This window comes from Osmia lignaria, chromosome 14 (assembly GCF_051020975.1).
Source record: "Osmia lignaria lignaria isolate PbOS001 chromosome 14, iyOsmLign1, whole genome shotgun sequence".
NCBI classification, from domain to species: Eukaryota; Metazoa; Arthropoda; class Insecta; order Hymenoptera; family Megachilidae; genus Osmia; species Osmia lignaria.
The window spans coordinates 409,661-424,049 of record NC_135045.1 but is presented as its reverse complement, the minus strand read 5'-3'; the positions used below and the strand labels follow the sequence as shown (position 1 = coordinate 424,049).

Sequence of the window (14,389 nt, the reverse complement as noted above, 5' to 3'; positions counted from 1 at the left end):
CTTTCGCGCGGTAAGCTTTAGGAAAAAAACTGCCCTCTTCGTTCCGGCACGCGGAGCACCAAGAAATTCCACTTGAAAATTACGCGCGAGAAACGAGACCGAACAGTTTAGAGTTTAGAGAAACCGGAACGAACGAAAAAGAAGCTGTTGTACTGCGAGTAGAAATGAGCGGGAAACCTAACGAGGAAAAATAGGAAAGAAAAAGGAAACGGTGTTAAACGTCCCTGAAAATTGTGAATGTAGAAAAACGATTTCCGACTGGATTCTTCTTTTGTTAATTCAAATTTTCCTTCACCTAAATGAAAATGTTTTCATATCGAACCAGCAACGAAACACATCGAGATAAGGCAGATTGATCGATCACGAAAGAATTTGAATTTCATAAATATAAATGAAGTAACAAGGATAAAGAGTGGAGAGAAGATGGAAAGAATTACAGGAAGGATCGCGGCATGATAGAATACGGAATTTAGAACACGATATCGTGCGGACAAATTGCAATCGTTTCTGCCGGCATGATGAATCCGAGAAGAAAATGGAGGAACAAGAATTGAAATATGAAGCCGGGGATCGAGGAAACAACACAGCTAGAGCGATTTAACCGAAGAAAAATAGAAAAACAGAAAAACAGAAAAACAGAAGAGCATGATGATAAATGAACAACTGCCTGTATCGAAAAAGTAAAAGAAAAAGTATCGATACGTCGTCGGGTAAATCGAAGAGTAATTAAAGGTAAATAATTCTGGAAAGGCAGGTGGCTAGCGTTACGAATGAAATAAAACTAATTGTTGGCATTAAAAAATAGATTCTTGGATAGAGACGGCTAGAATTGCAGAAAAAGGGTGGAAAAACGATTGGAAGGAATTAAGAGGGGAAGCGAAAAAGTCACGTAGGCCGCTTTGGTCCGACCATGATGACGCTGGTTGGGGGCTAGAAGCTGCTGTTGCTGCTCTTGCAGTCGTCGAGACATCGAATTATCGCAAAGTTTCCCGACACGGCTGGAATACGAATCAGTCCTTTTACGATCGGAAGTCCAGCCAGCAAAATGCTCCTCCACCGCTGGACCTGGATTCTCCTCCCGGCAACTTTTTAATGGAGTCCAGTCTGGCGAAGAATGTCGACCGTGCGATAGATCATTTCGTGTTTTTGCTTTTTTTCCTCCGGTACACTGCTGGATTATCGAACCGCGCGTCACAGGAATAACACACGATATTTTCCGGATACTTTGCTTCTCGGCCATGCCCACCGCGATAAATCCTGTCCTGCGAATCTACTTGCGAATCTGTTTGCGAATATAAACGGAAAGCCGGGATCTGCAATCTGCGTTTCATGAAAAACTCTTTTTTCCTTTCTCTCCCCTACCAGCGACAAGCACGCTTCTTTGCACGACTTTAATTATCTCGACATTCTCACTCTTATGCTCGAATCTTTCTACTATTTCCATAACGCTCGGTGGTACATATGTAGGAACGAAGCAAAGAAGATTGACGAAATAGCAAAACTGGAGGCGAGGCGGAAGCTGGAAAAAGAGAGGGGAAACCGAAAGAGGAAGTTGCGCGTAGGACGCTCGATTGGATGAATTTATCACGTGGAAATGTTATCCGATTCTTTTTCCTCGGACCAGGCCAGATGCTGTTTCTAACTGTTACAGTGTAACGATTCGAATCACGCCCCAGGAAGATGGGCATTCGGTTCGATTTATTCGCGAACTTTCTTCGACACGATGACGATATAATCGAGTTAAATTCGCGATGACAAGGCTACTCTGTAATGTTCAATTCTTCCCTGGTTCCAAAGGTTCCACTAGCTGGTCATACTTGCCAATTCAACGACTGTCGTTTCGGGTCACCCATATCTTTCGATGCTTTTCTTGCCGTTGGTCAATGTGTATCGCTTCGTCCTCTTTCCACTCGAAGAATCGTGATATTTCACGAAACGGACGGAGCGCAAAGGGAAGGGAGGGTCAGAGAAATCATGTTATCGTAATCCGCTTTCCGAACGTATCGCAGTGCTCGTTCATCGCATAAAGCAATCATTTCTTCACTTGCCAGTCACGTCAGATCGAGAGATCGAGAAATCGACAAAAAATGGCCTGAAAACTACCACTTACGTCTTGATATAATTGGATCTACGTAAAAACAGTTTTATTTTTAACTAACAGACAGATTGAGGTAATTTTAACTGTATCCGGAGAGAAGAAGCGTCAAATCATAAATGCTACCGTTTACACTGATCCGCAACTGCAACTACGGATCTACAATTTTTTCCTACCACATGATTCCATGAATATTCCATGAACAGCGTCAAAGTAATATAGGATACGTAAGGAACGTGAGGAAGTAGAAAAATTGGCAGCAAGAACGTTATTCCGTCTAATAACGCCATATACGAGCAGAACATGGGGAGAGAATTAGGAATATCCGTCTCTTTCGAGGGAGCAAAAGAAATCTTTCGATGCATGGATTCGCTCGGGATCTCCCCTATATCAAAGGCTCCTTCTTCCTTATCGGAGACACGTACGACCTACCTTCAACAATTTAACGATCCTTCCTACCAGCATCAAATGTGCCTCAATTTTGCAGATAAACCGAACGTTATCTTTTATCAACGGAGCAGAATTAGTATAATCTTAAAACGTTTCTAATTTAATCGCGTGGCCATCTTTATTTTAAGAAGAGATTCATTATTTTGGCAATTTCGAAGCGTCCAGTAAACAGAAACAGGGATAAATTTGTGCCGCAGGAAAAAGGAAGGGATAAGGGCGAGGACTGGAGCATCGAGATCGGCTTTGAGAATGGATTTACGAGGACTGCGCGGCAGCAGGAGTAAAGGTCCTTCGCGCGGACTCTAGGATTGCTCGGCCGTGTGACGAAGAACGGTTCAGGGCTTGATTCTAGTCCAGGATTACCGCGAGACTGTACGATCCTTCCAGCACCACCAAGGGACTAGGATTACAGGCAGCTTCTATGCTTAAGCTCCCTCCCTCTCATATGCCTTTTCTTTTTCTTTCCAATCGTTTCTTATTCCTTCTAATAGTTCTTACATTTTACAGAGACGGTCTACATACTCGGATTGCTTGAGAAATTAAAATAATAACGAACATTTTCTCCTACAATTTACGATCTCCATGACCGTCTAACGATTTCTTCTCTTCCAGCTCCTAAACATTTCAACCTACTTTTCGCCCACGATAGAAGGAATCGCTTTAAAACACGCGAGCATTCAGTGACCAGCATCGCCATTCTACGATACCCAGAAGAAAATGTTTCAGATTCTTCAAGTTTCCCAGATCCCCATCTAGACCTTAATCTAGACCTTTCTTCCCCATGAACATCGATCCTGGACAATTTCATCGCAAGCCTGCAAACGAGAGAGTGGACCCTATCGTTTCTCGTTGACCCTTTTAAAAATTCACCCGCTACACGATTTGGAACCCCATGAAAACGGACCAGCTGCTTCACGTCACCGACGGATTTTCCAACCATCCAACCCTACTGCTTCTCTTTCTCTTTCTCTTTATCCTGCATCGAACGTCGTAAATCTTGCAACGAATCGTCTCGTTTTTTCACTCCCTCCTTCTTTTCTTTCTTCTCTTCTCCGACACGTGTTAGTCGAAAAAAGATATACAACAGCCACGAAAGTATCGTATGCACGCTTTCTGGGATAAATGCACTGACGGGTGATCAATTTTTCAGCACCGTCTTCCCACGAAACGCCATGAATTCTAGGAATTCTTCTTGATACAGATTTCTTTATTAAAAAGACCCTATCCTTAAATACATAGTTCAACATCAACGAGAGCAAATAAAGAATGCTACCGAAATATCGAGGAACCTGTATCGATTCGCATGAAAAATACCGATGGTTGAAAGAAGGTTTAGGAAAGTAAAATCGAATCGGGGCGAAGGGGTGTATAAAGTGTTTGAAAAAAGGAGATGCGGACATTTGTCAAGGGCACACGGTGGCCAAGGATGGCCGGTAGTAAGACCAACGCAGTACACGTAGTTGACGCGTTGGTACACGAAGCTTTTCAACGGGGTTCCCTTGAAATATGGCAGTCGTCGGACAAAGCGACCCTCTCCCAAGGGAGCCGCTGATAACCCTCGAAAGTGAATGTAGTCTGGCGCAGTCGGTTGCAAAACACTGTTCCTGGAAACCGGAGGGTACAGTCGACGAGCAACGACCGAGATATATTTCTGTCGTTCCTATACTTTATGCGCCGATATACCAGCCAGCCAACGTCCCACGATTACTCATCGACCCACCTGGCCACAATTTTGTCCGACTGTCACACCTTAACCCTTCACTGATAACAGCTATCAATGACGATTTTCATTAGCTTAGTCTTTCAAAAGAAAAGAAATGTCGAGCCTCGGTTGTATTATCGGTCGAGGACCGGACCAGTAATTTGGCATTTTCAGCGGGATTATAATCGCCATGGACCACGCACCGCGGCATTACGCTCTAATAAATATCCGGCCAGTTTTCCTCGCAGAAAATCATCCGTTTATCTCTGTTTGTTCACGCACAGTCAACGAAAAACTGGCGACCAACCGAGCTTGTTTTCCTCTCTGTAATTTATGCCGAATCGATAGTCGATTTCCTGTCGCAAGAAATTTTTCCTCGTCTCGCGATTTATCGTCCCCGTTCCCTGCATTAATTACCAATTCTCCCGCTCTTGTAATAATTTCTTGTTCGAGTAATACCATTCCACAGTTTACACGGATCCTGATAGTAAGATCGTATAATCTACACCTTATCTTGTAATCATAATTCACTACTGTTTTCGAGGTAGTTTTGTTTTTATGTAATCATAGTCATAGATTACACAGATCCCTAAAAAAACACTTCTATGACAGAAAATTATTCTTCTTCTTCTTCTTCTTCTTCGAAAAAAAGAATGAAAATTAAAAAAAGAGAGAGAGAGAGAGAGAGAGAGAGAGAGAGAGAGAGAAAGTTGGCAGGCTCGCTGGTCCGTGATATTGCAACCCAACGGACCAATGTATCCAGGTTGGATAGCATGAAAAAGAACGAGGCCAGAATCACGAGACTCGTCAGAGCAAAGTCTCTGTGTCTCGTTTCCCGAAAAGGTACGAGTCACGAGAATCACCGGACAAACTAGAAACGAAACAAGCTTGTTCGCGGATGATGCGGCGACCGGAAGCTACCATCTATGTTTGTTGGTCTCGCGGACCGTACGGACCAGGTCTGACCTGTATATCTAGACTTGGCAAGTTTCAACAGATTGCTCGTTCTCGGACCGACCGTCTTCCGCACGGATGCTCTGTGAAGCAACGCGTCGGGACGCGACGCGACGCGACGCGACGCGACGCGACGTCCGAGCGTCGTCCTTCGAACTTTAATGAGACACGATCAAATTGCGCGACGCCATGCCAGACCGGTCTGCGACCCCACGCAATCGATTCGCTGCCCTTCAATTCGCTTGTTTCCTTCGTCACTTAGTCTTTGACCAATTGCTACGTCAAATACACCCGTCCGGTCCTTTTGAAATAGCAAATTTCAGTATTATGCTAAAAAATTGATTGCAATGGTAATTTTAGGGATAGGGAAAGGGATAATTGAGATTTACATTTGCAAATAGAAACGTTTCGAGCTTGTGGAAATGTTTAATCTAGAATAGGGGTTTGCTAGATCTGTCTACTTGCAACCCCGACGAAGGCTTAATCGATTTAGACGAGGGTTGGTAAAGTAGAAAAAAAAGGGGGACGAGGAATTGAATTTAATTCTGAAAGGGGATGACATGTAAAAAAGGGTTTGGAAACCCTTCAGGTTGAAAGTTTATCGGTTTAGTTAGCAGCTCTTATTGCCTGCTGTTGTAGATGCTATCAGAAAAGTAGCTACTCGTTAATACTTTAAGTAGACATCGAATATTATACGTACAAAGGTCTGCAATTAAAAATAGCTCTCTTATCCAACGCATTCGAATCGGATAGGAGAGCAAGAAACGTTGAACAAAGTTCCGTTTCCGCCAGAACCCGGTAAATTATCCGCAATTTTCCCTCCGATTTCCGCGATTATCTATTTCCTCGGATCTCTCGGCTGATACGTAGGTGGCTCGAATCGGCAGCAAATCCGGGGATTTCGTAATTGGCCCGGAAATCAGAGCAAAGGGACAACGATCCTAAGAATTTAATTAATAATCCACGGTTGCCAAGAGGCGTTCGATGAAACAGAGTGCTAGGAACGATCACGCTCATGAACAATGGTTTTAGAATATATTAAAACCGAGTGAAAATTTTCGAGTAATAAATAGAATCCTTTATCGAAAATTCAAGTATCGTGGAATATGAAATTAGTTCGTTATAAATTATTATGTCAATGTGGCATGATTACTATTACAAGAATAACACATCTAACCCGGTGTATCATATTCCATCATATTCGTATTACCACGTTCTACATTACATATAGGTACATATTACAGCAATATTGCAATTACATGGTTCGCAGGTGATTCGCGAAACGGCGAGACATGTAAACTGTGTGTAACCATGTAAATCGCAATACGCGACGTGTAAATTAATCGCGAATAATGCGAGTGACATATTCTCCGTTAGTCGTCTGTATCGTGATTACGTCATTATGGTAGCGTGTTATTACGCTCTACTTGTACCGCCTCGATATTGTTAATAATCGACGATTAATGCGTTCGAAATCGTTCGAAAACCTGGAGCGGTACTAGCCGAAGAACACCATACGAACGGATGTTGCATCTTTTAACAGACAGCCTGACGTGTGTTTCTCTAGCAACTTTGCCTATGTATTATTTCAACTCTATCCCCTGAAATTTTTCCTTATTCTTTAAAACTCTGAACACCTTTTACATTCCATACGCAACGAAAAATGAAAAATGAAAAATCACAATAACAACGATCATAGCGTCATTGGGAATTCTATCCTATGCTCTTCCTGATGATGATAATAATAATAATAATAATAACATTATCATCCATTTTTCCCTCTGTGCACAGAGACGGGAGACGAGACTCTTCACATTTTTTCATTCGGTAATTGGATTGCCACGTAACCGAGAGAAAGTAAAAAGCAAAGAGGAAAAAAAGAGAGGAACGATGGGACAAGCAAAGGATCCTATCGTACGAAAATACAAAGAGTGAGTCAAACTTCCGGAAGGATAAACCCACGCATTTTATATTACTGTCGACGTAATTTCCAACGAAAACAGTGGCCTGCGACAGAGAGAAAGGGAGGAAAAGGGTTAACAGAGGGACGAGTAAACGAGGCTGGGCCTGTGCCCTGTGGTAAAAATGTGGCGAGTGGAAAAAAACGAGCCAAGAGGAGACTGAATGCTGAAATTCGCTTTTCACTGCTATGGAAAAGGGGAAGATGGAATATCAGCCAATAGGCTAACGAGAAGATGAGCGAAAATGCAAATGAATATACTGGATATCCAGTATTAAAAAACAGTTAACAGATTAAAAAAGAATTAAAATAGGAAAAATCAAGAAAATTGAAAAACAAAGAAACAAGGGGTGAATTTTTTCAAGTAAACTAGATGAAAATTGAGCAAGCGTGGTGAAGGTCGATTTAAATAATCGATAATAAAAGAGGTTCGAGCAAACGTGGTGCAGTTTTCATCGCAAACTACTCTAAACGCGAATGCAAATATTGGAGATAAACGCGAAAATGTTGAACGAACGCCAACCAACGAGCAAACCCAGCCACCACCTATTTGTCATATTTTCTTCTTTTTTCGTTTTATCGTTTTCTCGTTTCCTCTTTTTATTTGTTTATATATATATATATATACACGATATATAGGTAAACCCGTTAATTCGAGCATACCGAGATCGCATCAGAGGGATGAAAAATTAAAAATTATTCGCCACGTAGGGGTGTTATCCGTTGCCAGTGTTACGACGAGCGTAATTTTCGGCTGCTCTCACGATCGTTCGATAAACACACGGCACACACGTAACAACACATGCTCTATGCAATCAGAAGCTTCAATTCGATGCGACAAAATTGCACCCCTTAACCGGATTATGCGATTTCGCGCAATTATTCTGGCGGCGTCGCTAGACTGAAAAAGTTCGCACACCCCCTACTGACAAATGCAGTAGATCCTCTCCATCCGTTCAACAAACAGCTCGAACCATCGAAACATCGAGACATCGATTTCAATTCAAAGCTACGTATCCAGGTCAAGATGAAAATCTCATTTTATACTTATAACATTTGTCTGGTAAACGTGCCAGTAAAAGATTCTTTGCCATTTCTCTTGCTTTCTTCCCGACAACGTGGGCTTATCGCTTCAGGAAGAGCGTGTTAGATAATTTAAATTGGAACACACCCAGCAAACGGGACAAACGACTTTATCAGAAGACGAGACCACTACCGCACGGTTTCTTCATTTGCATCAGAATCAGCTTGCAACTATAAATATCCGTGATTTCGCAGATGGTAATCCAGATACCGAATTATAAATAAAAGTGTAAGAAAAAGAAATAAAATTCAATAGTAAAAAATTGTTAGCAAGTTTGTCGATTTACTTTTTACTTCCATTTCCTATTTCCTATTTCCTATTTCCTGTTGCCTCTTTCTCCGGCTTCTTTGATCGCACTTCTCTTTAATTTGGCCTTTACTTTCGAACCGTTTTATCCTTTTCTTTACCAGTTTCTCGAAACCACAGCCACTGATCACACACAATTTTCTCAGGTTTCATCGAGCGATCTTTCTTATTTTACTTTTGCCTCAACGTTTTCTCTGCTTTCCCAGCTTCCCCCCTTCAACTTGTTCAACGTTTGTTTCACTCCTCTGAGACCCTCGAAACCCCTTTGCTCTTGATTTCGCAAAAATTCCCTTCGACTCCTTCAACTTCTTTGCTTTCTCGTGTTCTCCAATTTTATTTCTTCTATTTTCAGCTCTTCTTTCACTTTAGGTTGCTTCGTAAAATCATTTCTAACCTCGCGATCAGACTTACCCGTAAAAAAAGAAAAACATTACAAATTTCTTCTTCTTCTCATCTTTTATTCCGATTTCTCGATAATTTTCTCCTCTTTCATCGTGACGAATCGCAGGCTATAAATCCGTGTCCTATTATACCGAGCATTCGTTCGCCGCTGATAAATTAACATAAGAATGGACCTCGAATAAAATCCGAACGATACTACTCCGCAGCAAACGCATCGCTTTCCGTCGCAAAAATATTCCATTGTCGAACAGAGCTTTCACGGAAATGATTTCCTGTCGATCAAGTAAATGCTTCGTTCATCCTTGTCGTATTTTGTTAGAACGGAAACGATTAGAATGGAATTGAAATATGCAGAAGCAGGAACGAAAACGAGTAGAGGGAAATAAGAGATAGTAGAAAAGAATTAGAGCAGAACTAAAGGGAGTAGAAGCGGTGTAAGGTGTGTGTGTGTGTGGAAGCGAAAGCCAATATAGGGGAGCTACGGTTAGTATGTCAATAAAATATTAAAATCCAAGCACCAACAGTTTCCCCATTAGGCCTCTGTTCTTCAATTCCGTTCCACGGAATTAGCCTCGCACCCTACCTCTTCTCTAATTACAAACTACTAATTGAACACGCGAATAATAAACCTCTGTAATCATTGATTTTTGCAATTAGATAGGTATTTTTAATTTCGAAAGAAAGATCTTAGTTTTATTGGAGAAAAATTTCATCCAACCATCCGATTTCACCTCGAAATGAATAAAATAATCTCTGGTATCCACTCGTCGCGTGAATCTCGTTTCCGCCCTCTTCGCTCAGACTCGTTTCAAACTAATCCTATAAACTTCCTGCCATGCCGGTCGGTCCACTTCGAAAGCCCGCGCAAACGGATATAACGAAATAACTCCGGAACTCGATCGATTCTCATCTTTTCCGGCTCGATATCGTTCGTCCTTGTTCTCCGCATTCACCTTTTGTCAACGCTTTTTCGAATTATTCCTCGATATTTCATCGTTTGCGAATGCGCGGACGCGCGTTAACCACCGGAACTCTACGTTTCTAGTCAATTTTTCGGTTTCCGCGAGAAAATCGAATACTACCATTCGATCCGAAAAGAATTTCTGTTAATAAACTTTTGCGATTTTGTAACCGGATAGAAAGTTAAAAGGATGACAAAGGTCGCGTGGAAACACATTTTGCAGCAGGTTGTTTGCTTTCGGGAAAAGCTACATTTACCCGCCAGCCCCATTCGTCTCAATATCAAAAGTTTTTCGGGCTGCATCGCGTTGTACCGCGCCTATGCCGGCTCGAAATATCGAATTCGACCGGTCGATTCCGTTTTTCCAACTATCAGCGATCCCTTTATCAGCCCCGCGGTTATTCCACCTTTTGTTTCGCGGCTCAGAGTTACCTCAGCTCCCAACTATAACGCCCTTCTATTCTTTTTCTTTTTTTTTTTTTTAATTTTTCGTCGTCGTCGTTGGTCCTGTCAGTGAAATAGCTATGTGATTTGCGAGCGAAAAGCAGAAAGGGGCTAGCTTTTTTACTTGTACTTAATAATCGACGACAGCCAACTCCGCCATCCTTCTACCCTTTACCCTGAATACATTTCTCGTTCAACGTGAAATTCAATAAATCCTTTCGTCCGATCACGCGAAAAACGAGATTTTTCTAGTTCTATGCGAAGAATCTCTTTGACAAATCGTTGCTATTTTACACTGGGAGTTGCGCTTTTGTTTGATTTCGAAAAAAAAACGAATGAATAAAAGAAAAATGTTCGACTGGAATTATTGTTCCCGTGTTTATTAAATTTTCTATCTTTTGTGTATATTTTTCGTATAAATACCTGTATATCTCGATGATACGCAGCTCGAATCGTGTAACAGTGTTTGGTTAATCTGTAACAGATAATTATTAAAATATTAGAAAAAGTACACATATTTAGTAGGAAGTTTTAGCATCGCACGCGTGCATTTTTCGCGAGCGTTTCGTCATAAATCTCCGACATGGCGCGAGAAATGTCGCAAAACTGAGCAGAGAGCCAGTTTAATTTCGCGAACGAAGAAACCGAGGCTCTAGGAAGCGGCGAAAATGCTTCTAATTTCGCGCGTGTTCCGCAGACAAAGCAAGAAATTGAAGACAAGGAAACGAGGCGGAAAATGGAAAAGAAAAGAAAATGGAAGAAGGAGGGAGAAACTCCTAGAAACAGGTGCCTTGGGTAAAAATTTTCATTTCCGGTGGGAATATGACAGAGACACAGTCACAATTAGCAAAACAATGCGCAGAAAATGGCAGGCAAAGGCGTTTCTTTTCCGGCAACAGAAGCGAGAAAAGAAACGGAAAAGGGTCATGGGGCGAGTTTCCTTTGCTTCATCTTTGCTTCAGATTACTTCGAGCTTCTCTCGAATTCCGAGAAGCTTCGTGACTCGGTATACTTTCGTCTCCGAGTCTCCATGTTTTTTCGATGCTCCAACACATCGTGTCTTCGTTCGATGCCATCGGCTCTTTCTACGGGGTTGAACAAACTTGATCGTTTATCGTCGGCAAACGATTTCTCCTCTCTTTCGTTTATCCTTTACTCGGACAGTTATATACTACTGCATCGTTCAATAGTTAGAAATAAAGAAAACTACATATATTCGAAACACTTTGCGACATCGAATAGTGTCAGGCCGTTTTGATAATCGACCGTTTCACGTATATCCTAACAAAACAACTATTTTTTAAAGGATTAAAGGAATTTGTCAGATAGACTGTAACAATTTTCAAAACAATCAGAAAAAAATAGCAAAAGCTAATAAATCGCAAGGTTTGCGAGAATTTCTAAATCACGATTAACTGAATGAAAATTGTCAGAATAAATTGTTAGCCCCTGGTGTCGTTCTTAGTTTTGTTTATCGTTCTATTCAACGTTGCGTTAAATTCGGCTAACTCGCTGTCTTGGCTGATGTACGAGCCGAAACGGAGATGCCTGCCACGCGGGAAAACCGTGTTCAACGGCCGAGTGTGAACCGGACGTACGACAAATTAGCGAACTTTATTTCGATTTCCGTGAAACGAGAATAAACGGCCCCTTACGCCCTCGTTCGACGCTACTGACGATGGATTTTTTCGACGAGCGTGCTTAATTAATCGAAAACGTCCCCGTTTTTTGTTCCAACGACGAAGCTTTATAAGCAAGAACCATTGGCACTGGATTATTTCCTCGTTTCATCAAATTCCACGTTTCATGGGTACTTTCATGGTGGAAATAATGGGGAGATTAACCGGTTAAATGATATCATTTTTCCTTCAAGTATTTCCAATCCTTTCAACGAGAATATTCAAAGCATGATTGAAGAAGAATTATGGAAAAAAGAAAATTAACTGGAAAAAGATATTCGTCGTGTGCATCGAGATGAAAATAAAAATTTAACACGGTTTAAAGTTAATACCTATCTCGAGTTCTGCCGGGGGTTGGCGAAGGAATTGAATAAAAGCCCGAAGGAAAATCTGCTTACCGTATTTCCCAACATCTTGCGCGTCTCTGTACGCGGCAAGATTAATGCCGAGTTCCAGGAAAATAAAATAAATCACTTTAATTTGTCGACGCCCCCTGCCCTCTTTCTCGCCGCATGGACATTTAACCTCGCGTTTGCATATGTAGCCTCCCGGACAAACCCTCTCCATCTACGGCTGACTTTTTTTCAGCTCGTACATCAAGCCTCACCCTTCTCGCGCACTGTTTTTCCAGTTTACAGCCCGTGCACGTGCTGGCACGGGTATTTATCGAACAATATAAAAGAACAATGCCTCTGCTACACGGGGACACACCATTGTCCTTCCTCCGCTCTTGTTACCTTCTCGATATTTCAACCCTAAACGCTATTTTTTTCATTTTATCTTTATCTCCTTTCTGCTATTTTCATAGCGGGTTACATTTACATTGGGTCATTAGGATTTTTGACACGATTCAAGCGATCAATTTCGCAACGTGGTGAAAACGAGAGCGTGTCGCTTGTTCGTCGAATTAGAATTTCAAGGATAACGAACGTTTAAAAAAAGAGCGGTATCAAAGGAAAAGCAAAACGCAGTCTAACCGTTTAATCATACTTGCTGGTAAACGCGTGCTAGAGGGCACCGTGACGCACCGTGAGCCTCTATTTTCCAGCTCGTACCTCAGCTTATATCGAGAAGTGTTTTCTCACTCCTTTTTCTTTTTTTTTTTTCTTTTTCTTTTTTTTGCTACCTTTGCAGCGTCAGGTACACGCGTGTACCTACGTGCCTTCGCGTTGAATATGCAATGAGAATATCGCCGCGTTATTCACTCCCAACTTCTATCGCATCCTCGCCACTTTCTATACACCACGGACTTTTTTCCACCCTTCCTGTGACGAGACCACCCCTGGGGATCAGGTGGCTCCTCGAGAACGACCGCTCGAAGAATGCACAAGAATCCGACCGATTGATTTCGCTTCGTTCAATGACCGGCTGCTGGCTTGGAATTTTTTTTCCCCTTCTTTCAACCATTGATTCGATGATATCTACCAAAGTGGCTCGTTCACGTTGGAAACTGTGTTACAGTGTCTGTCGATGATCCGTACGCTAGAGTGAAGTGTTGTTGAGCTGGAAATGTTCGGTGAATTTCAGCTAATTAAATCGATGTAACGAGGTTTCAGTTATTCAATCGAAGCGATGAAATTTCTTGCCTTCCCAGGCAAGTAACACCGTTATTTCCCGAGAACCTCGCGACACATTTGGAAACGTTTGGCGATCCTTGGACAACGGTGGCAATATTCCGTGTATTCGATGACCTGTTCCCTGAAATTGGTGGACACAGCCAGGAAAACGGCAGGAATGTCTGGCATTCGCCTCGTTGGTTGGTACACTTTATGACAATAACCGCAAGGAAAGGAAAAGAAAGAAGAGAGAACGAAACGATAGCATTGAAAAGCCATCAAGAAGAATCAGTCAGGAACAGAGAGTGAGAGCCCCGACACTGATTTCAATTTATAGCACTATTTCCGTTGGAATTCGATGCTTCGCCAAGATATTAAACTACGTTCCCTTCGGAACTTGGAGACCAAAAATCTCCTGCAGCGAACCAGTTGAAAAATAAAACTAGATCAACGGATGGCGGCTGGAAAAGTTGCTTTTCCATGGCCGAAGGACAGTTGGCCGCGTCCTATGGGGTGCTCTTAAGAAGAAAGTCTCCTGCAGTGGTTTCCTCCTATTACGTGTTGAAATATTGGCTTGTTACATAAATAAATTAGCTTTCAGTTACCGAACGCTATATTATCTATGTAATAACCCAATATATTCTTGGACAATTTCGAAGCTATTTCAGCGTGACGAATCTGACATCATTTGGAATGGAGAATCCAGATGGTATGATAGACGAGCACGAGCAACGATATCTACTGAACAACGGAAAGCCCGTATAAGGATTAGGTCCGAAACGAAAATGTTATGCGG

At 42.0% G+C, this 14,389-nt stretch overlaps 1 protein-coding gene across 3 annotated transcripts in view; it reads right to left on the bottom strand.

The window, feature by feature from the left end:
* The window catches only part of PH4alphaEFB (prolyl 4-hydroxylase subunit alpha-1), an 83,303-nt gene that overhangs the window by 58,824 nt on the left and 10,090 nt on the right, over nucleotides 1-14,389 (bottom strand). For 2 of the 3 annotated variants that reach the window (XM_076692188.1, XM_034335426.2), the window contains one exon: nucleotides 10,782-10,833. The gene's annotated coding sequence lies outside the window, so the exon portion shown is untranslated. Of the gene's footprint in view, nucleotides 1-10,781; nucleotides 10,834-14,389 lie in introns of those variants that run through there. The other variant, XM_034335425.2, reaches the window with a different exon arrangement.